Genomic DNA, 22,608 nt, shown 5'->3' on the forward strand with positions numbered 1-22,608 from the left:
ATGAATCCGGCACGACGCGCCTAGAGGGAACCAAGGCTGCTCTTTTGCTAGCCTTGCGGAGCCAATCCAATCTACGGCCACACCTCCACCTCTAAGAGAGCGGGATAAAGACCACGGCACTCATCACCCATCACCCGTGAGTTCCAGTGCGTACTCCACTGGATCACGAGCTGCAAGATGAGGCATGTGACGAAACCTCCTACGAGGATTCTTCTAGCATCGCGGCTATCCCTATGAGCGCAGGAGTCTGTGGAGGAAAGGTGGCCTCAATCTACGAGGAATCTTCTAGCACCGATGCACTGTTTGATGGCTCTCTACACTCAAACAAAAGCAGCCGAAGGCAATCCATTATCATTCAGAACTTGGTTTGGTTCGCTCTCCAAAAGACTCTATTTATGGCTGAAAGATGCAACTACCACTTGCCCCAAAGTTACTACACACACGTGATCAATGAGTCTGATGACTCTTGACTCTGCCCACGTGACGGTACTTATGCCACAAAGGACAAAAGAGTACGGTACACCCGTGCATCCACAAAGGACAAAGGAGTACAGTACACCCATGTCCCTCAAAAAGTAGAGTACTCAACAGCATTGCGACTACTCGACACTCGGAATTACTCCAAGTCAAGCGTAGCCTATGCTCACACCATTATCTCGGGGGCTTGGACTACTCCGACCATCTGCTCAAGGGTCAGGCGCACCCGACCCCAGGACTCAGAGTCGGGCGAGGTGGAGTTTCCCCCCTCGGGGTCGGGCGAGGCGGAGCTCCTCCCCCAAAGGGTCAGGCTCACCCGACCCCAGGACTCAGGGTTGGGTGAAGCGGAGTTTCCCCCCTCAAGGGGTCGGGCGAAGCGGAGTTTTCCCCAAAGGGTCAGGCTCAGCCGACCCTGGGACTTCGGGTCAGCCAGCACGGAGTAAAACTACTCTTCGCAAGACAATCACCTCAAGCAATGGGCAAATATTTATTTGTCCAAAAGTATTGTTCAAATTACTTGACACAGATTCAAGAGTACATACAAAACTCAAGGCTCTTCTAGAGAGACAAACTCTGACATCTTTGACGTGATAGGCTCCGCCTCCTTGAGGTACTGCGCATATGCTTCTTCTGTGCAGTTGCAAGCCACGCTATGACCAGTTGCCGCCAAGTCTACCCTTGGGTAGTAGGAGTTCATGACTGCAAGGACCTGTTTGCAAACAATTTTGCAGAATCCCGCCACTTTACTCGGGGCAGCCTTCAATCGCTCGACTAGTGATTGCAGCCCCGCGCCTTCTTCCATGGAGGCTATGGCGTTCACCAAGTCTTCAGCCGCTACAGTTAGCTCTTGGAGTTCGCCCCGAAGTCTTCCCATGGTCCGGGCATGATCTCTGCATGCCACCATGGCCATGGCAAGCATTACGCCATTCTGCATCTTGCGGTCTCGCTGATGCTCACAAGTAGCCTGTGCTTCCGTCAGCGCAGCCTGAAGACGATCAGCTTCATCCGCCACTCGGTCGTGCATGTTTCTCCAGTCGAGAACTTGGCTCCTTGCAGCCATTTCTTGCTTCTTGAGCTCTACAAGACAAAATAAGTTCAATGACAGCCGACTACAATTGGACATACTCGGAGTATGCAAAGTACTTATCTTGATACTTCTTGTTCAGCGACTTGTAGCGGCTCTCCAGTTTTTGCTGCAGGATCGCGTGATCCGTATGTTCCACAGCAAAAGACTTCGCTCCAACCTCGCGAACCCTCAGAGCTTCAATCAGTCGAGCACACTCTTGCTCCAGTTGATGACTTCGTTCCTGAAATAGATCCGACAATGCAATGGTGAGTTAAAAGCCTCACAACTACTCGGTCCATGTGACAACTCAAAAAGGAAATTTACCTGGAAGCTCCGGAAAACATCGATGGCCTTCTGGAACTCCAAGTCAGATGGCAGGTTGATCACTAGTTTTTGAGTACTCTCTGCAAGATGAGGAGCTGTACCCAAAATGGCACCTACAACATTTATCATCAATCAACTACTTGCTACGACTACAATAACAAGACTACAGAAACATACCTGGAGTAGTCGCCTCTTTGGCTTTTTCAAAACCTACTACGACCAGCGATCCGCCAGTGGATATTGATAAGGCGGCACTTCTTGAACCCGATGCAGTGGTGGGAACCTCCACCGAACGGATGACGTCTTGAAGCATCGACGTAGTAGCTCCAAGACGACTGGCGTCAACTTCTGTCAACTTCGGGTACCTCCTCAACAATTAAATCCTCAAAAGGAGCAGACAATGTAGTCGGGGGATCCGACCCTACCTTTGTCTCCACAGGGATAGTTTCCTCCGCATCCCTGCATCAAGAAAAGTCATTATACGACTTCAAGAAAACTTAAAGATATACACCAGCTAAGCAAACTCATCGAGTCGAGCGTGGCGGAAATCGCACATGTTTCTTCTCGACAACAGGTGGTCGAGTAGTTGGCACCGTAGGAACAGCCGCCGGCGCCGTCTTCTCGCCAAGACCTGTAAAGCGAAAAGTCAAGACAACAATTCAACTCAAACAAATGAAACTAGCCAGAGCAAAACACTTACCACTGGCGATCACACTGGACAGCAAAGAACCGGTAGCGAGTACTGGCAACACTTCCTTTGCAACACCCGCTGATCCAGTGGGCAACCCCAGGACCGCCTGGTTAGTAATGGGCAGCATGGCAGCCGACGGAGCCGGTGCGGATAGCTTAGGGGCTACCCCAACTTCTGTTGATGGCACCTTTTCTGGCGCCATGTCAACAGATTCATTACCGACGCCCGGGTCGGTCACCACTACTTCTCCAGAAGCAGCCCCATCATCACCAAGGGCCACGTCGACAGCCTTTACGAACAAGATGAATTAACCATAGAAAGTTCAAAATTATCAGCTACAGACAAGTTCACGACTACATACCTTGGTACCCCAAGACTTCTCAGGGGTGGAAGCAGACTTAGCCACAGACATCTTGCGGACTACTCTGCGCTTCTTGGCAGGAGGAGAGGATTCGTCCTCTGACTCCTCGGCAACAGTTTCTGATTCTTCTTCCGACTACGCCAAGTAGCCGGCAAGAACTTGAGACTACAAAAAACAAGTTGATATTAACAACAAATATCACAAGTGAAAAAGTACAAGTCAAGTGCAAAGACATACCACTTCTGGCTCATACCAGGCATCATACTGATGAAGGGCCGCAGGGATTACTAGTACTCTCTGATAGTTCTTGAAGAACTTGGCCAGCAGCGCCTCTACATCATCATCGGATATATCCTCATCAGACATACGCGATGGATCCTTAAGACCTGCGTACTGACTTCCCGAGTGAGCACGTTGTTGAAGCGGCTGGACCTTTCTCTTCAGAAAGCTGGTCACCACATTGATTCCAGTCAGACCGAGTGCCTTCAACTCGGTTATCTGCTCCATCAGGTGATCAAGCTCAGGAGTGCTTTCGGGTTCGCTCACCTAGTTCTCTGTTTGCTTGGGCGCGTGACCAGTCACCACAGGCAAGCGAGGATTATGGTTCCCAATGTACAACCACCTTTTCTTCCACTCCTCATGGGAGTTAGTGAAGCTGTACTCAATGTATGCGCCCGAGTTCCTGAGTTGGAACCTGGCGCCTCCAAAGACTTCTGTCCTATGGACACTAGGCTGCGGCTTATAGCGGAACAACTTCCTAAACAACTCGAGACTTGGAGGAATTCCCAAGTACACTTCGCAGAGGTGTACAAATATTAACATATGTAGTACACCATTGGGGTTCAAATGCACAAGTTGAAGCTTATAGTAGTCGAGAATACCTCTGAAGAAGTCAGAGGTGGGCACTGCCAACCCTCTTCCACAAAGTGCGCGAGCATCATGGTCTCGCCTGGATGTTCCTCAAATTGCCACGCATTTGGAAATGCGGGGCGCCACTCAAGAATCTCCTTCGGTTGCAGAAGCTTTGCATCGACTAATGATTGCATGGCTTCCTCCTTCATCACTGAATGTTGCCACGTTGTCCCAGGTGGTGGCAGCGCAGTCTGGTTTGTTGGCCCCACCTTCGGCGCCGGCAACACCAGCTCCTTCCCTTTCTTGGATTTTGCCTTGCCCACCGCCGGAGCCTTGCCTTGGATCTTCTCGGGTTTCTTACCCATCTTCTTGGTGCGCATTCGACGGACTCAACCTCAAGCTAGAGTGGCACCCTCCCTCGGATCTCTCTCAAGGGGCGGCAATGGTGGCGGCAGCACTGACGGCAGCATAAATATGGAGCAGGAGGAGAGAGGAGGCAGAAGAACAGATCTGATTACCGTGCGGCGTAAAACCAACCGAAAGGGGGATTTCTAGTTTTATCTCCGCCAGCTCCAGTTTCCACGCGTCGGTTACGCAACGGACGGATTCTAACAGATTAATTGCCAATTAATCGCCTTAAACACTCAACGGCTACTCCTTTCAACGGACTGCTGACCACTTCAATGACAGAGATCGCCTAAGTGCTCGGGGGCTGCGGGTACCGTACCCGTTGGTCGGTTTTTTCTTTTTCAAGGACTGCCAAGGGTAAAATGGACAAAAGGTGGTTTGACCCTAAGCCTAACTCTTCGACTCAACCTAAGGCTCGGGGTCTACTCCATATGGAGTGCGATTGACATCGCACTACCATATAAAATTTCTCAGGACAGAGACAGCTCAAAGGAACAGAAAGAGTACCTTCCAGCCACGCGATAGTACTCGAACACTTCAGTCCGCAACCTCTACGACTAGCTACTCAGATAGTGCCCGCAGTGCCCAAGACTGTGGCGCACAACTACAAAGTACTCGGGGGCTTGTCGGGCATACACCCCAGGCCCACGAGTAGACCTTGGACGGCCCACTCAGGGGCGTACTTGGACACGATCAGAACAAGGGATAGGCGTATCCCACTCGGACTAGTCAAGTATGTTTATGGAAAACTACTCGGGCCTTACCGAATAGAACTCTGTAATAGTACCCGACTAGGACTCAAGACTTGTAACCCTGCCCTCCCGTGTATATAAGGGCGGGCAGGGACCCCCCCCCTCAACAACTCCAGTTCATCAATACAAACCAACACACAGGACGTAGGGTATTACGTGATCTAGCGGCCCGAACCTATCTAAATCGTGTTCCTTGCGTCACCATTGATTCCTTGATTCCCGATGATCCTTACCGCACAAAAGACCTCCTAGGGTACCCTAGGCGGGTTGCCGGTCTAAAACACCGACAGGGTTATCCTTGTTGTGTATTAGTATACTTAGCCTTGCTTGTTGTTATGTTTTTCAGGTGTTGTTGTTGACTTGGTTGCCAGTGTGTCTTGGCTGTCCCAACTCCCTCCGGGTTGGACTGTCTAGTGGGACCTGTCCTCGATCGACGAGGATCGTGGTGCTTGATATCATGGCAGGCTTCACCATGGTATTTTATATCGATGTTAGACTTATCCTGGTTTTTCCGCTACTTTCGAACTGTGAAACTCTATCTTTATGCATTTGAAAAATTGGTCAGTAATAACTAAATGTGGGACCTGTAATAATGTTTCTGGATTGTTGTAATCTCTGGACTCGTCTTCGTGTGAGGATGCTTTGTTTCAAACTGAGACAAGTGGTTTTATCGGGTGAAACCCAACGGACTGCCATTTTAATTCGAGTACACTTTAGTTGGATGAAACCCAATGGACTGCCAACTGCGACAAGTGTCCATTCACGTGTGTGGTGATATTGAGTACACTTTAGTTGGGTTGATTTGGGTGGCTCCACCACAGCTGGTATTAGAGCTGGCAAAGCATACACCAGAAAAAGCAACAAGCCCTAAACACTCTTTTTCAGTGAAACTTGCAAGAAAATCATGTTTGAAAAATACGTAAGTTCATTTAGGATATAGTTAGTATGAGAAGCCCTAGGGGATTTTTGGGTTGTTTTTAGGTGGCTAATTAACGATTGGTTATTTATACTGACTCCCAGCACTTACGCAGGGGTGTGGTGATTCCTTAACAAACCCAGGGCATCGTACAAAAATACGATGGCGGCACATAATTGTTGGATGTAGGGGTATATGTGGCGGATCCACTTCGAATTAGCTTGATTAAACAGGGTTAAGCCGCCTAACATGCGACACTCCTGCCTAACCCAAGTTAACACGAAGTGACGTCGGATTACATCGATTTAACCACTTGAACAGGATCGAGTTTAGCTACCCACACGAAGGTGAGTGGTTCCAGAGAATACAACGAGTCCACTGAGTTAGGCAAATTTACTCATTTAGTTTGACCACAAAAACCAACATCAGAGTTTTTACAAGGTTCAAAGGAAACAACAGAGATAAACACTAGCGGAAGACTTCGTCGGGGTCGGACATCCCTAGTGAGGCCAATCGGGACGTCACTGATTCCTCTCCTCGCCGTCCGAGGAGGGGTCCCACTCGACCGTCCAGCCCGACGGGAGCTGGGGCAGCCAAGCGCCAGCAAGAGAGGGGTCGGGAGCAGCAACTTCACCCAAAAAATAGGAGCCACAACAAGGCTGAGCTACTAAGCTCAACAAGACTTAACCGATAGGAGTAAGCTACTCCACACTTTCTAGACATGCAAGGCTTTTGGCTGAGGGGTTTGTTTGCCAAAGCACTAAGTAAAACCCTATTTTCAAGTTTTAGCTCCGGTTCTAGGTTCATTTACCAGTCTAGGTTTCGCAACCTATTCTAAGCAATCATAGAACCAAACAAGGGTTAAACATATATCAACAAACATGTCATCATCAGATTCCTCATTTACTCAGGGTGACATAGCGATCAAGCAATCTCAAACTGTGAGAGGCAGATGAATCCATTCGAGTTCCTTAACCATGCATGGTGAACCTAGCCTCACGACATCCGCGCACCCGGAGGTCGCTTCCTGTGTCGGCCTTCCCCATCAATCCCCTAACCCGTGTCGGGCCCATTTCCTTTGGTGCAAGGTTCCACAGACCCGGCCTCTGCCGTCCTGTGACCACGCTTGCCACCACGTGCGACAACTAGCAGGGGAAACTCCGTTCCAAGAACAATGGGGCGACCGCTCACGTCTAGGTTCAATCCGGTACTAGGCTTCCTCATCCCATACTAAGTATGAGGCTAGTACTTTCAAACACTTGATCACGAACACCACCACTGTCGGGCCTTAGCAAGATTTCATAGACAGACGGGGCGACCATCCGTCCACCAAAGAGTTACCAAAACCCTGCCTCGTCCATCGTCCTTATAGTTGTAAGAGAAAGGTAGACATTCAACTCCTAAAACTCGCGAGTGCCAGGAGATCACTCGACTTTTACCGTCTCCTAGTTAAGCAAGGCAACTACTCGGTCCAACAGCTAGTGCTCAGATCATGGGGGTAACTGAGTCATGCATCTAGGGTTTCAAACAACTCCTATACGTAAATGCACAATCATGTTACAGAAGGCATGCGCAAGTCTGGTAAAACACATAGGGTTTCATGCAACCGGGGCTTGCCTTCGAGCAAAGAGGAAGGAAACTGCTCGACTTCTAGGGCGACTTCGGCTTCGGCGGGCAGGAGCTCGGCTACACCTTCTTCTTCTGGTGCCGGGTGTAGCTCGTAGAAGCCGTCGGCGAGGTGCAGCTCTACACGAATGCAATGCAAAAGTTAACATAGACGGTTATTTCAACAGCAACACTGGCTCGCCTGAGCCCAGAAACTCTCGACAAAGAGCAGGAGGGTGGGGAGGTTCAAGGGAGCGGGTGATGATCAAGAGGCAAGGGTCGGAAAGGAACTTATGATCTGATCCTTGAACTAGAGGAGGTGGTATATTAGGAATCCTCAGACGCAGCGCTGAAGGGTTCCTAAATTTTTACACATACACCCTCGGGTTGAAGAAAAAGATCACAGCCGAACCCTCGGGCGAGGCGGATAAGGGTCGGCGGAATAGACAGGGTCGGGCGAGACGGAACCGGGGTCGGGCGGATAGGAGGGGTCGGGCGAAGCGGACTGGGGTCGGCAACTCACCTTCTTCCTGAAAGGAAAGCTTGGGGTCGGGAAGAAGCAGACTTGGGCGGAGGGGCTAAAGCTTGAACAACGGCTAAGACCGGAACTGCTACTGCGGCGGCGGTGCTTCTTGCAGATCACAAGAGAGCTTTTACGCAGCACGGAGGAGCAAGCGGCTGGGTGACTTGGAGAAAACTGAGGGAGAATCTGAGAGCAGAGCTCCTCAGGAACTTGGTGTGTGGCGCGAGGAGCTTGAGCAGGGAGCGAGAGAATGGCTGAAGGCAACAATGGCGGAGGGAACTCTGGCGGCTGGTGCATTCCTTTTATAGCTGCTGGAACTGAGAAGGAAGCGGCGCGGGAGAGAGAGAAGAGGAGCGGCGCGAAGGCCGGGGAGAAGCAATGGAGTGCTCTGCTGGGGCGGCGATTGAGCGAAGAGGGCGGTGGTGCAGGACTCCGGGGGTGACGCCAGCAGTCATTGGGCTCTACCATCAGGGCGGCGTAGGAGCAGGTAGACCGGTGGTTGAGATTTGGCGGAAAGCGGGCGTCGCCGCGCGGAAGATTTGATGGAAATGACCAGTTTAACAGCGCTAGAATCGAGGGCCCACAGGTGAGAAGACAGGCAGCCGCGGGAGCGCGGGCGAGCGCGGAGCAACAGATTGTCGGGCGGCTTTTGACAGGGCGGGGAAAGGAGCTGTCGCGGCCGCGGTCGGGGTTGGCGATGGGGGAATCATCATGTAGCGGAGACCAAGCGGCGCGACTGTGGTTGAAGTGACGGAAAAGACGGGCGACATCGGGCTCCGGGGCTGGGATCTGGCGGCGTGATGATGGGCGCGGGAGGCGAGGTCCTGCAGAAAGGTTGCAGAGGGGCTTCCGCTGCCATTGGGGAAGGGGGCGCGAGAACCCACTGGGTCGCGAGCCAGAGACAAAACTGCGCTGCGGGCGTCGGAGAAGACGAGCCACGCGGCAGGAAGACTCTGAAGCGGGCATGCAACTCGAGTGCGCCTGTCGCGGAGGATCTGGGGAACAGATCTCGCGGGTCTACCGGTGGATAGAACGGACGTTTGAGGAAAGCTTAACAGGATCCGATGGTGGGCTGAGCTCGCCGGGGTCGGGAGAGGAGCGAAACGGGAAGGGGTCGGGTCTTCCGGGGTCGGAACCGGGCGGAAAGCTGAGCACTCGGCGCGGTAAAACAAGACAGATGACTATGATCAAGGGCTCCGATTAAGATTAACTTGGAAGGTTTTAGGGGTCGGTCATCACAGCCTACCCTCTTAAAAAGAATCTCGTCTCGAGATTCAGGCATCAAAAGCGGGGTGACGTTTTTACCTCCTAGACGAGATAGAAAACCTGGAAAGCGCTTGTTCAGATATTCATCCGTTTCCCATGTTGCTTCATCTTCGGTGTGGTTTCTCCAGAGGATCTTGTACATCTTTACCACTTGGCGTCGGGTGTGCCTTTCCTTCTGGTCAAGAACTCGATCTGGGTACTCGGCGTAGGTCAGGTTGGGCTCTACCTGAAGCTGTTCTTGCTCTAAGATCTCTGCTGGAACTCGGACACATTTCTTCAGTTGAGATACGTAGAAAACATCATGTATGGCTGATAGCTGTTCTGGGAGTTGGATCCGGTAAGCAACGGGTCCACATATCTCCACAATCTCGTAAGGGCCAACATAACGGGGAGCTAACTTGCCTTTTACTCCAAACCGTTGTACTCCTTTGGTCGGGGAGACTCGAAGGTACACATGATCACCAAGGTCGAACTGCAGGGGTCTTCTTCGCCGGTCGGAGTAACTCTTCTGCCGAGATTGGGCAGCCTTGAGATTAGCTTGAATTACCTTTACTTGTTCTTCGGCTTCTGCCACCAAGTCAGGGCCATAGACCTATCTTTCTCCTAGTTGGGACCAGTTCAAGGGTGTCCTGCATCTCCGGCCATACAGGGCTTCAAACGGTGCCATTTTCAAACTGGCCTGGTAGCTGTTATTGTAGGAGAATTCTGCTAAGGGCAGACACTTGTCCCAATTCTTGTCATAGTGGATAACACAAGCTCTTAACATGTCTTCGAGGATCTGATTGATTCTCTCGGTTTGGCCATCGGTTTGAGGATGATATGTTGAGCTTCGGATGAGCTTGGTGCCCATGGATGCTTGTAGTTGCTCCCAAAAGCGAGCCACAAACTGAAGTCCTCGATCCGAGACGATGGTCTTGGGTACACCATGTAGGGAAACTATGCGGTCGAGGTACAACTCTGCATATTGCTTGACGGTGTAGGTGGTGCGAACAGGAAGGAAATGTGAGGTCTTGGTCAAACGGTCCACTATAACCCAGATGGAATCATATCGTTGTGATGTAAGGGGCAATCCAACTATGAAATCCATGCTGATGTCTTCCCATTTCCAAGAGGGGATAGGTAGCGGTTGCAGGGTACCAGCTACCTTTAAATGACTGGCTTTGATGCGTTGACAGGTGTCACATTCTGAAACATACCGAGCTATTTCCGGCTTCATTCCACTCCACCAAAAGGTTTGACGGAGATCATGGTACATCTTAGTGCTGCCAGGGTGGATTGAGAACTTGGAGAGATGAGCTTCATCTAGGATTTGCTTCCTAAGGTTGGGGTCGGCGGGTACAACTAGTCAGTTTCCGTAATGCACGCCTCCCATTTTGTTCTATCGGAATTGTTTATATCCCTCATCCTTTACTGAGATCTTCCCGATGATCCGTTGTATTTCCTTATCTCCTACTTGTGCTGACCGGATTTGGCCTTCCAAAACTGAGTCAAGGATGATGTGACCAAGGGTTCCTTGGGAAATAATCTCCAAACCGAGTTTTCCCATCTCGTGACACAGAGTCTTGGTGAAGGCTATTGACAACAAGCAGTTGCAATGGTGCTTGCGACTAAGGGCATCGGCTACCACATTGGCTTTGCCGGGATGATAGTGCACTCCCAATTCATAGTCCTTTATCAACTCCAACCACCTTCTCTGGCGCATGTTGAGGTCGGCTTGAGTGAAGATGTACTTGAGGCTCTTGTGGTCGGTGTAGATGTTGCAGTGGGTTCCCATTAGGTAGTGTCTCCATATCTTCAAGGCATGTACCACTGCTGCTAGCTCCAGGTCATGGGTTGGGTAGCTTAGCTCATGAGGTCGTAACGCCCATGAGGCATAGGCAATGACTCGATTGTCTTGCATAAGAACACATCCGAGTCCAGTGCCAGAGGTGTCACAGTATACGTCATACGGCCTAGAGGGGTCGGGTTGAGTCAAAACTGGGGCTGTGGTCAGCAAGTGCTTCAGGGTCTCGAAGGCTTCTTCGCACTTGTTGTCCCACACAAATTTGACCTCTTTCTTCAACAACTCGGTCATCGGCTTAGCTATCTTAGAGAAATCTGGTATGAAACGCCGATAGTAGCCGGCTAGTCCAAGGAAACTTCTGATCTGGTGCACTGAGGCAGGAGGCTTCCATTCCATGACTTCCTGCACCTTACTGGGGTCAACGGCGATACCATCCTTGGAGATAGTGTGTCCCAAGAACTTGACACTATCTAACCAGAACTCACACTTGGAGAACTTGGCATAGAGTTGGTGATCTCTTAGCCGTTGTAGAACTATATGAAGATGGTCGGCATGCTCTTCTTCGCTCTTCGAGTACACTAGGATATCATCGATGAATACCACTACAAACTTGCCCAGCTCGGGCATGAATACCGAGTTCATGAGGTACATGAAATAGGCGGGTGCATTGGTGAGTCCAAAGGACATGACTAGGTACTCGTACAGTCCATATCTGGTAGAGAAAGCTGTCTTGGGTATGTCGCAGGGTCGAATCTTGATTTGGTGATAACCAGAACGAAGATCAATCTTGGAGAACACTTTTGCTCCGGCTAACTGATCAAACAAGACATCAATGCATGGCAGTGGGTACTTGTTCTTGACGGTCACAGCATTGAGGGGTCGGTAATCCACACACATACGTAGACTACCATCCTTCTTCTTCACAAACAGGGCAGGGCAACCCCAAGATGAGGTACTGGGTCGGATGAAGCCTTTTTCCAACAGATCATGCAACTGGGTCTTTAACTCGGCTAACTCAGCGGGTGGCATCCGATAGGGTCTCTTAGATATTGGGGCGGTGCCAGGAATCAACTCTATGGAAAACTCCACTTCTCTATCAGGTGACATACCTGGCAAGTCCTCCGGAAACACGTCAGGGTACTCACAGATAACAGGGAGGTCTTCTAGACGGGCTCCCGATAGGGGATAGGCACAAGGAAGCGCAGACTCAGGATGGGTCAAGGATAGGGTAGAACTGCCATGGGAGGGTGAACTGATGCAGAGGGATCGGGCTGATGTATCTAGAACCACATGATGTCGGGCCATCCAATCCATACCAAGGATGACATCTATGCCTTCTAGGTCAAGGATGATAAGGTTTTCCCTGAAGAGGGTGGGGCCTAGTTGGAGAGGTACAAGAATAACAATCTGATCCGATGTTATCCTTCCTCCAGGAGTGGCGATCACATAAGGTTCCTTAGTGTGACCGACATCGAGCTCACATCTTTCCCTAGCCTTACTCCCGATAAAGCTATGAGAGGCTCCCGAATCAAACAACACAACAACAGCTTGATTTAAAACGAGGAAAGTACCTGTCATTACTGGCGCACCTTCGGGGAGCTCGGTCAGGCTGGTGTAGTTGAGTCGGCCTTGTCGGACTTGCACCTTGGGCCTTCTTTCTCTGGCTGCCATGGGGTTCTGACCTTGTTGTTGATTCTTGTTCCTGGGGCAGTCCTTTGCAAAGTGCCCTTCATTGCCGCAGGTAAAACAACGGTTACTGGCTGCCGGGCGGGGTGGTGTCGGCAGGGTCGGCCGGGGCACCAGCGGTTGGAAGCCTGGAAAATGAGGCGCTGTTACTGGCGGGGGTCGGGCAATCCACCTTCCTGACTGCTAGGGTCGGCCAGGGGCTTGTGGAGGAACCATCCGGAACCTTCGAGTCAGCTGACTCGGAAATGCCACAGAGGCCTTCCTCTTCTGGTCGGCCTTGAGAGCTTGCATGCAATCCTCTTGCGAGATGGCCAGATTGACCAACTCATTGTAGGTGTCCACCTTGATGGGGTTCAACCTTTCCCTGAGCTCCAAGCTCAGTCCTCGGCGGAATCTGTCCCGCTTCTTCTCGTCTGTGTCCGCATGGTAGCCGGCATAACGGCACAGGTCGTTGAAAGCTTGGGCGTAGTGCAGCACATCTCGGGCTCCTTGGGTAAGGGCCAGAAACTCGTTGAGCTTGCGCTCCAAGAGACCTTCTGGAATGTGATGCGCCTTGAACGCCGTCTTGAACTCATTCCAACTGACTACATGGCCAGCCGGCAGCATGGCATGATAGTGATCCCACCAAAGCCGTGCAGAACCACGCAGCTGTTGGGCTGCAAACCGAGCCTTGTTGTTGTCGGGGCATGGAGCGGTGAGAAGCTCAAACTTGGATTCGATCGTACGAACCCAGGCGTCAGCATCTAGCGGTTCTTGTGTCTTTTGGAACAAAGGAGGCTGTGTCCCCAGAAAGTCCTCATACCGAGCGATATGCGGCTGCTGTTGAGCTCTTCCACCATGTGGTTGTTGCTGTTGCCCTTGTACCAGATGCCTTAGCAGCTCAGTTTGAGTTGCAAGGATTGCCTCCAGTGGTGATGAGGGCGGGGGTGGGGGAAGATCATGTCGCTGATCGCTACTGCCGGGCACAGAACCAGACCTGGTGCGGTGCGCCATCTGCAAGAGTTAACGCTCCATTAATTTCATAACCTTAGGTGTACTCCAACCAATGGAACGTATAAATTAAATCCTTCAATGCGACTCTTGCCAATGGTGCAACACACGTCCTCATAGGGAAAACACACTTTTCTCATTCTCAGAGTGGATAACATTTATCTTGACCTGGTACTCAACTTCAGGCGAAACATGTCATACACAGACTCCTATGATCCAACTCAAGCCAAGGGGTCGGGCTAGGCGATCATTCCGAGAGAACAAGGGGTCGGTAACGATCCCTACTTAAAAAGGTCGGACGGGGCGGAAACTGCCTCAAGGGTCGGCGCACTCGGCCTCATAAACTGGGGTCGGCCAACTGAACAGGCTCCCCGAAAACAGCATATGGCGCAACTTACTTAACCTAGCTCCACACCATACAAAGATGAAAAAGCCAGGCACCAGAATTAACTTTATATACACGATGTTCCAATCACAGGGAGTACTCAACTCTAGGCTAACCTATTACAACCTTTCCAAAACTTAGGCTGCCGAGGAGTACAACAAAAGAATGATCTCCTGAGAACCCGCAATCTACCAATGGACGCTATGGGTAGGAGAAGGGGCACCATCTTCCTCGATATCCATGCTGGACGCTCCTTCGTCTTCCTCAGGGTCCTCTTGAGCTTCGAGCTGCATGTTGAGGGCATGCATATCATCGAGCTCAGCTTGATGCTCCTCCAGATGGGCATTGGCAACTGCCAACTCCATTTCCATCTCCATCTTCTCCTCCGATAGCTCTATCATGCTGTCCACGAGGTCGGCGACTTCTCCCTCAAGCTCGGAGATCCGGTCTTGCATGTCGTGGATCTGGATACCCCGTTGAATAAGCTGGTAGGTTTGGCCTACCATATCTCTTCGTGCCGCTTGGAGGTACCCGTGAACATCTGCTGCTGTCCGGGCGAAGAGGGTCATGGCTCTCCCTTGAAGCTCTATCAGCCGGTAAAGAGCTGCCATGCACCTGATATTGGTGGAGATGGTGACCATGGCGCATATGGTGGCTAGCACCTCAATGTTCCCGACGTGGTCAAGCCATGCCGGGTCCAGCCGGTTCCTGACGGGGAAAAGGCCGATTGGGTCGAGCGTGATCTCCAAGGGGTGCAGCTGGCAGAACTGGGTGAGAAGCTGAAGGGCAGTAGACTCCCATGTATCCTCAGGAGCGAGGCCATAGGCTATAATGCCGAAAGAGGGCCAGTCGGGCCGAGCAGGGGGAGGAGGTACCACCGCCTGCACTTGGCACGTCTGGATACCCTGCTCCAGATATAACCGTCCGGCGTACAAGGGTGGGGACTGGTACCCAAACCACTTCAACGTATCCCACAGAATCGCAGGGAATCCCTCGAAATGCAGACACGTCGATTGGAAAGTACCGTCCGCTCCAAAAAGAACATGCCCGGGAACAGCCATCTGGAACCAAGAAATCGAAACCATGTGAGCTAGATTCCAAGGATCAGGGGTCGGATAGAGAAGCATACGGTTTTGACCGAGAGCAACTAAAAGAAACTAGAAATCCTTAGATCCAAAAGAACTCTTCCGAACAAGGTTGCTGTTGAGAAGGAAACCTTACAGCTTTTTAGATATGACGCATGCACAGCTTACCTTACCCTTAACCAAAAACAACTGCCCAAAACTGTGGGTCTTACGCGGTCAGTGCCGGTGACAAGGCAACAATTACGTCTCTCCCTATAGTAACTAGTCGGTTCTACAACATCTCCTAAATGAACGCGGTTAGCGTACCTGCAGAAAAACACCAACACACGAACCTTCCGTGCCAGCACCCACGAAAGCATTCCCAAACATTACCGCTCACTATAGGAACGGCTCCCATGCGTTTAAGGCTGCATGGACAGCACTCAACCGTGGAAATAGGTTCCCTTTGAATGGAACCATATAACCCTTCGCATACTCGTGATGCGGAATCGGCACACGTATGACAAACGTGGCGAACCAACCGTGCTGATAGGTTCGTTGGAATCAAACCGTACCAACCTTCGTATGGAGTACATACGGAACCTGCGCACGTGTGATAGACGTGGGCGAAAACAACCACGAGGATAGGGTCCTTTGAATAGAACTCCCTATCAACCTTCGCATGCTCGCGATGCGGAACTCGGCACACGTATGATAGACGTGGCGAAGTGCTGGAGGGTTAGCAAGATAACCAAGTAATTATTAGTCACCTAAAACAACCCCAAAATCCCCTAGGGCCTCTCGGACTAAAGCCATCCTTAACGATCGTACAAGATTTTTCAAAAGTTTCTTGCAACTTTTATCTTTTCAAAGAAGTGTTTTGGGCTTGTTGTTTTCTCTGTACTGCTAAACACGGCTCTGATGCCAGCTGTGGCGGATCCACTTCGAATTAGCTTGATTAAACAGGGTTAAGTCGCCTAACACGCGACACTCCAGCCTAACCCAAGTTAACACGAAGTGCCGTCGGATTTCATCCCATTTAACCACTTGAACAGGATCGAGTTTAGCAACCCACACGAAGGTGAGTGGTTCCAGAGAATACAATGAGTCCACTGAGTTAGGCAAATTTACTCATTTAGTTTGACCACAAAAACCAACATCAGAGTTTTTACAAGGTTCAAAGGAAACAACAGAGATAAACACTAGCGGAAGACTTCGTCGGGGTCGGACATCCCTGGTGAGGCCAACCGGGACGTCATTGGTTCCTCTCCTCGCCGTCCGAGGAGGGGTCCCACTCGACCGTCCAGCCCGACGGGAGCTGGGGCGGCCAAGCGCCAGCAAGAGAGGGGTCGGGAGCAGCAACTTCACCTGAAAAACAGGAGCCACAACAAGGCTGAGCTACTAAGCTCAACAAGACTTAACCGATAGGAGTAAGCTACTCCACACTTTCTTGACATGCAAGGCTTTTGGCTGAGGGGTTTGTTTGCCAAAGCACTAAGTAAAACCCTATTTTCAAGTTTTAGCTCCGGTTCTAGGTTCATTTACCAGTCTAGGTTTTGCAACCTATTCTAAGCAATCATAGAACCAAGCAAGGGTTAAAGATATATCAACAAACATGTCATCATCAGATTCCTCATTTACTCAGGGTGACATAGCGATCAAGCAATCTCAAACTGTGAGAGGCAGACGAATCGATTTGAGTTCCTTAACCATGCATGGTGAACCTAGCCTCACGACATCCGCGCACCCGGAGGTCGCTTCCTGTGTCGGCCTTCCCCATCAATCCCCTAACCCGTGTCGGGCCCATTTCCTTTGGTGCAAGGTTCCACAGACCCGGCCTCTGCCGTCCTGTGACCACGCTTGCCACCACGTGCGACAACTAGCAGGGGAAACTCCGTTCCAAGAACAATGGGGCGACCGCTCACGTCTAGGTTCAATCCGGTACTAGGCTTCCTCATCCCATACTAAGTATGAGGCTAGTACTTTCAAACACTTGATCACGAACACCACCACTGTCGGGCCTTAGCAAGATTTCATAGACAGACGGGGCGACCATCCGTCCACCAAAGAGTTACCAAAACCCTGCCCCGTCCATCGTCCTTATAGTTGTAACAGAAAGGTAGACATTCAACTCCTAAAACTCGCGAGTGACAGGAGATCACTCGACTTTTACCGTCTCCTAGTTAAGCAAGGCAACTACTCGGTCCAACAGCTAGTGCTCAGATCATGGGGGTAACTGAGTCATGCATCTAGGGTTTCAAACAACTCCTATACGTAAATGCACAATCATGTTACAGAAGGCATGCGCAAGTCTGGTAAAACACATAGGGCTTTCATGCAACCGGGGCTTGCCTTCGAGCAAAGAGGAAGGAAACTGCTCGACTTCTGGGGTGACTTCGGCTTCGGCGGGAAGGAGTTCGGCTACACCTTCTTCTTCTGGTGCCGGGTGTAGCTCGTAGAAGCTGTCGGCGAGGTGCAGCTCTACACGAATGCAATGCAAAAGTTAACATAGACGGTTATTTCAACAGCAACACTGGCTCGCCTGAGCCCAGAAACTCGCGACAAAGAGCAGGAGGGTGGGGAAGTTCAAGGGAGCGGGTGATGATCAAGAGGCAAGGGTCGGAAAGGAACTTATGATCTGATCCTTGAACTAGAGGAGGTGGTATATTAGGAATCCTCAGACGCAGCGCTGAAGGGTTCCTAAATTTTTACACATACACCCTCGGGTTGAAGAAAAAAATCACAGCCGAACCCTCGGGCGAGGCGGATAAGGGTCGGCGGAACAGACAGGGTCGGGCGAGACGGAACCGGGGTCGGGCGGATAGGAGGGGTCGGGTGAGGCGGACTGGGGTCGGCAACTCACCTTCTTCCTGAAAGGAAAGCTTGGGGTCGGGAAGAAGCAGACTTGGGCGGAGGGGCTAAAGCTTGAACAACGGCTAAGACCGGAACTGCTACTGCGGCGGCGGTGCTTCTTGCAGATCACAAGAGAGCTTTTACGCAGCACGGAGGAGCAAGCGTCTGGGTGACTTGGAGAAAACTGAGGGAGAATCTGAGAGCAGAGCTCCTCAGGAACTTGGTGTGTGGCGCGAGGAGCTTGAGTAGGGAGCGAGAGAATGGCTGAAGGCAACAATGGCGGAGGGAACTCCGGCGGCTGGTGCATTCCTTTTATAGCTGCTGGAACTGAGAAGGAAGCGGCGCGGGAGAGAGAGAAGGGGAGCGGCGCGAAGGCCGGGGAGAAGCAATGGAGTGCTCTGCCGGGGCGGCGATTGAGCGAAGAGGGCGGTGGTGCAGGACTCCGGGGGTGACGCCAGCAGTCATTGGGCTCTGCCGTCAGGGCGGTGTAGGAGCGGGTAGACCGGTGGTTGAGATTTGGCGGAAAGTGGGCGTTGCCGTGCGGAAGATTTGATGGAAATGACCGGTTTAACGGCGCTAGAATCGAGGGCGCACAGGTGAGAAGACAGGTAGCCACGGGAGCGTGGGCGAGCGCGGAGCAACAGATTGTCGGGCGGCTTCTGACAGGGCGGGGAAAGGAGCTGTCGCGGCCGCGGTCGGGGTTGGCGATGGGGGAATCGTCGTGTAGCGGAGACCAGGCGGCGCGACTGTGGTTGAAGTGACGGAAAAGACGGGCGACATCAGGCTCCGGGGCCAGGATCTGGCGGCGTGATGATGGGCGCGGGAGGCGAGGTCCTGCAGAAAGGTTGCAGAGGGGCTTCTGCTGCCATTGGGGAAGGGGGCGCGAGAACCCACTGGGTCGCGAGCCAGAGACAAAATTGCGCTGCGGGCGTCGGAGAAGACGAGCCACGCGGCAGGAAGACTCTGAAGCAGGCATGCAACTCGAGTGCGCCTGTCGCGGAGGATCTGGGGAACAGATCTCGCGGGTCCACCAATGGATAGAACGGATGTTTGAGAAAGCTTAACAGGATCCGACGGTGGGCTGAGCTTGCCGGGGTCGGGAGAGGAGAGAAACGGGAAGGGGTCGGGTCTTCCGGGGTCGGAACCGGGCGGAAAGCTGAGCACTCGGCGCGGTAAAACAAGACAGATGACTATGATCAAGGGCTCCGATTAAGATTAACTTGGAAGGTTTTAGGGGTCGGTCGTCACAGTATAACAATTCCATAACATGCCCCCCATCATCGTATGCAAATATGATGGCTGCATATAAAAAGTGAATATGCTTCCAAGCGTATGACTGTTGCCTATACAACAGAAATCATGCGGGTGTCATTTCTATAGTGAACGGTAATGTTTGTGGACGATTTAATGAGTGCTGGCATGAAAGGTTCAGGTTGGAAATTTTCTATAGGTAGACTAATCGCGATTATGTAAGTTCACGACGAGTAGAAAAGTTCGACTAGTTATTATAGAGAGAGCCGTAAATGTTGCCTTGCCACCGGCACTAACCACATAAGTCCAAAGCTTTTTGGCAATTACTTTTGTTGAGAGGTCGAATAGGACTTGCATGCATCATGAATTAAAATTAGCAACTTAAAAGACGACAAACCGATCTTGCATAAGTATTACCTAAAAGCTTGAACATGCTAGAAATTATCTAGGTGTCATGTTCCAGCTGTACGATCTTGTTAAAAATTTTTGGTTGTTTACTTTTGTTTACTCCAGAAACCCTATATTGGAAAGTTGTGTCAAACCACTTAAACAAGGTGTTGGTAAAATTTTGTAAAAATTGACCAGTTAGATTGTGAGATACGTTCAGATTAGTAACCCACTGTTTGCTGAAAATTGTTAGAGGGAACAGTTCACAGTTTCATTTTTTCAACCTCTTTCGAATCAGTTTGGGTCAGGGGTCATAAAAGTAAACTTGTTAAGCACTTAGTAAAGAACCTCCTGCTAAAATTTCAAGGGTATTAGATAGATAGTTTGGGAGTTATGGTGGCGGAACCACTCTAATTAACTGAGTTAAAGCACAATTAAGTCGCCTAACACGCGATCATATGCTTTAATTAAGTTAACTCGGTAGTCCGTTGGATTTCATTCGATAAACCAGTCCACAAGACCGAGAAAGCATAGCTCCACCCAAGAGGAAGCTGGGGAGGCCAAGTGCCACTAGCAGCAAACTCGGGGGCGTCAACATCACTTGGAAAGAGGTGCCACAAGGCTGAGCGACTACGCTCAACAAGACTTAACCGACCGGTGGTTCTAATCCACCAACACCTAGACATGCAAGCTCTTTGGCTCTGGGGTCTATTTTGCCAAAAGCGACTATAGTAAGTCCTTACATTCAATATTCTAGCCACAGGTTCTAAGTTCATTTACTTGTCTAAGTTAGTAACTACACTAAACAAGCATAATTTCTCAAACAATTAATGACAAGCATCAATATTAAAATCATCAAGTCCGTTATTACTCAGTGTAGCATAGCGATCAAGTAGTCCCAAACTGTGAGGGGTAGACGAATCGATTCGAATTTCTTAACCATGCATGACAAACCTAATCCCACGACATCTGCGCACCGTGAAGGGTTGCTTCATTTATCAGCCGTCCCCATCAATTCCTAGACCCGTGTCGGGCCCACTTCCCTTGGTACAAGGATCCATAAACCTGGCCTCTGCCATTCTATGACCGCACTTGTCACCACATGCAGCCGCAAGGGAACTTCATTCCAGAGACAGTGGAACGAACCGCTCACGTCCTGGTTTAATCAGGTACTAGGCATTCCCATCCCATACTAGGTATGAGATCAGTACTTTCAAACACTTGATCACGAACACTATCACATCTCGACCTTAGTCCAAGTTTTCATGTAGACAGACGGGGCCATCCACCGACCACAAAAATAGTTCACAGAGCCCTGCCCCGTCCATTGTCCTTAAAGTTGTAACAAAAAGGAGAGCAAACAACTCCTATAACTCGCGAGTGATAGGTGATCACTCAACTTTTACCGAGTCCTATTAAGCATTGCAACTACTCGGCTCCAAATACTAGTGTTCAGATCAAGTGCACTAATTCATGCATCTACGGTTTCAAGCAATTCCTAAAATGTAAATGCACAATCAAGCAACCAATATATTGCAAGTAGTTAAAGATAGGAATTTTTGCTCCGGGGCTTGCCTTCAAGCAGGGCGGTAGCGAACTGGTCTTCGGTGTGCTCGGGCTCGGCTCCTGCAGGTGGCGGCTTAGCTACGGCTCCGTCTTCCTCCGGCGCTGGGTGAAGCTCGTAGGTTCCGTCTGCGAGGTTCAGCTCTACATGAAATGCAATGCATCAAGTTAAATTCTCAACTTTTCGTAGAATGCAAACACAACTTAGTGCTGAAGAAGAAGAAGTTATATAGGCCACATTCACCTAAACAAGATTCTAAACTTTCTTTACTTACATAAAGAAGGTGGGGTGTGGTATAGGCTGGGGGTTGGTTTGATGGTGACTGCGTACATATATGTAACATCACTTTATTAAGCTTTAGATTGGAAAGTTATCCTATTTCTGAATGTTCTTTTGTACCTCTTCCAATATAGCCTTTATTACCTTAAAGTAGCAGGTATTTAACAATGTTTTGCGAAAAGGTGTCATTTTCTATGCATTTACCCTATTTATTCTTCTCTAAATAGGAAAGGGGTTCACCTATGTAATTCTGGTGGTTGCCACATTTTTCCCATAAATTGAGTTACATCACTAATTTAAATCAGAAGGTTTCATATTTTTCTCAGCTCCAGATTAATTGTTATGCAAAAAGGTGAATACGACCTTTTTTTTACACATGGTAAAACTAGAATAGGGAGTTGTACACCTGAGCCAGCTCCAAAACATTTTTCCTAGCTTCTACTACTTGAAACAAACATATGAGAGTTGGTTTCATTTTTTTTATCATATTTCTATGATTTGTTATGATTTAAATGGCTTAATCAAGAATTAAAACATACCACATTAATTACAACAGTGGCATATGCTAAAAGTATTTTTTATTAAAAACTACTCTTTATTCTGAGCCTAGCAAAATTGGTTTGGCATTTTTTTGAGTTTTCTACGAATTTTGGTGAATTGTTAAAGTTAAACACAATTTCTGCCGATTAAAACATTTAAACCAAGGTAAACTTGCGGACTAGCCCCTAGGTTCACCTTTCCCAAAAACAATTGGGTCCTTGGGCGCGCGGGCGGCGACGGCGGGTAAAATCCCAGCGATGCGCCGGCAGCCTTGGGACGGTGAGTGACTGGGAGGGCTTACGGGCTCACCTTGGTCCGGTTTGAAACAATTGGGGGTGATAGGGAGGCTTGGCCGGGGCAGAACGGCGGAAGGCGGAAAGCTTCGGGTGGCAGCAGGGTCCGGCAATGTTCCGGCGGTGGTGGTGCTTCTCGCGGGCAACAAGCAAGCTCTAGAGCTGCGCGAAAAGTTGGCAAAGCGGCTGGTGGTGTTGGCAAGGCGTGAGGTCGGGCGGAAGGGGGAGCTCCACTGCGAGCTCAGGCGGCGGCGCGTGAGCGTGGAGCAGAGGAGCTTGCGGCAGCGGAACT

This window comes from Setaria viridis, chromosome 3 (assembly GCF_005286985.2).
Source record: "Setaria viridis chromosome 3, Setaria_viridis_v4.0, whole genome shotgun sequence".
Lineage (NCBI taxonomy): Eukaryota > Viridiplantae > Streptophyta > Magnoliopsida > Poales > Poaceae > Setaria > Setaria viridis.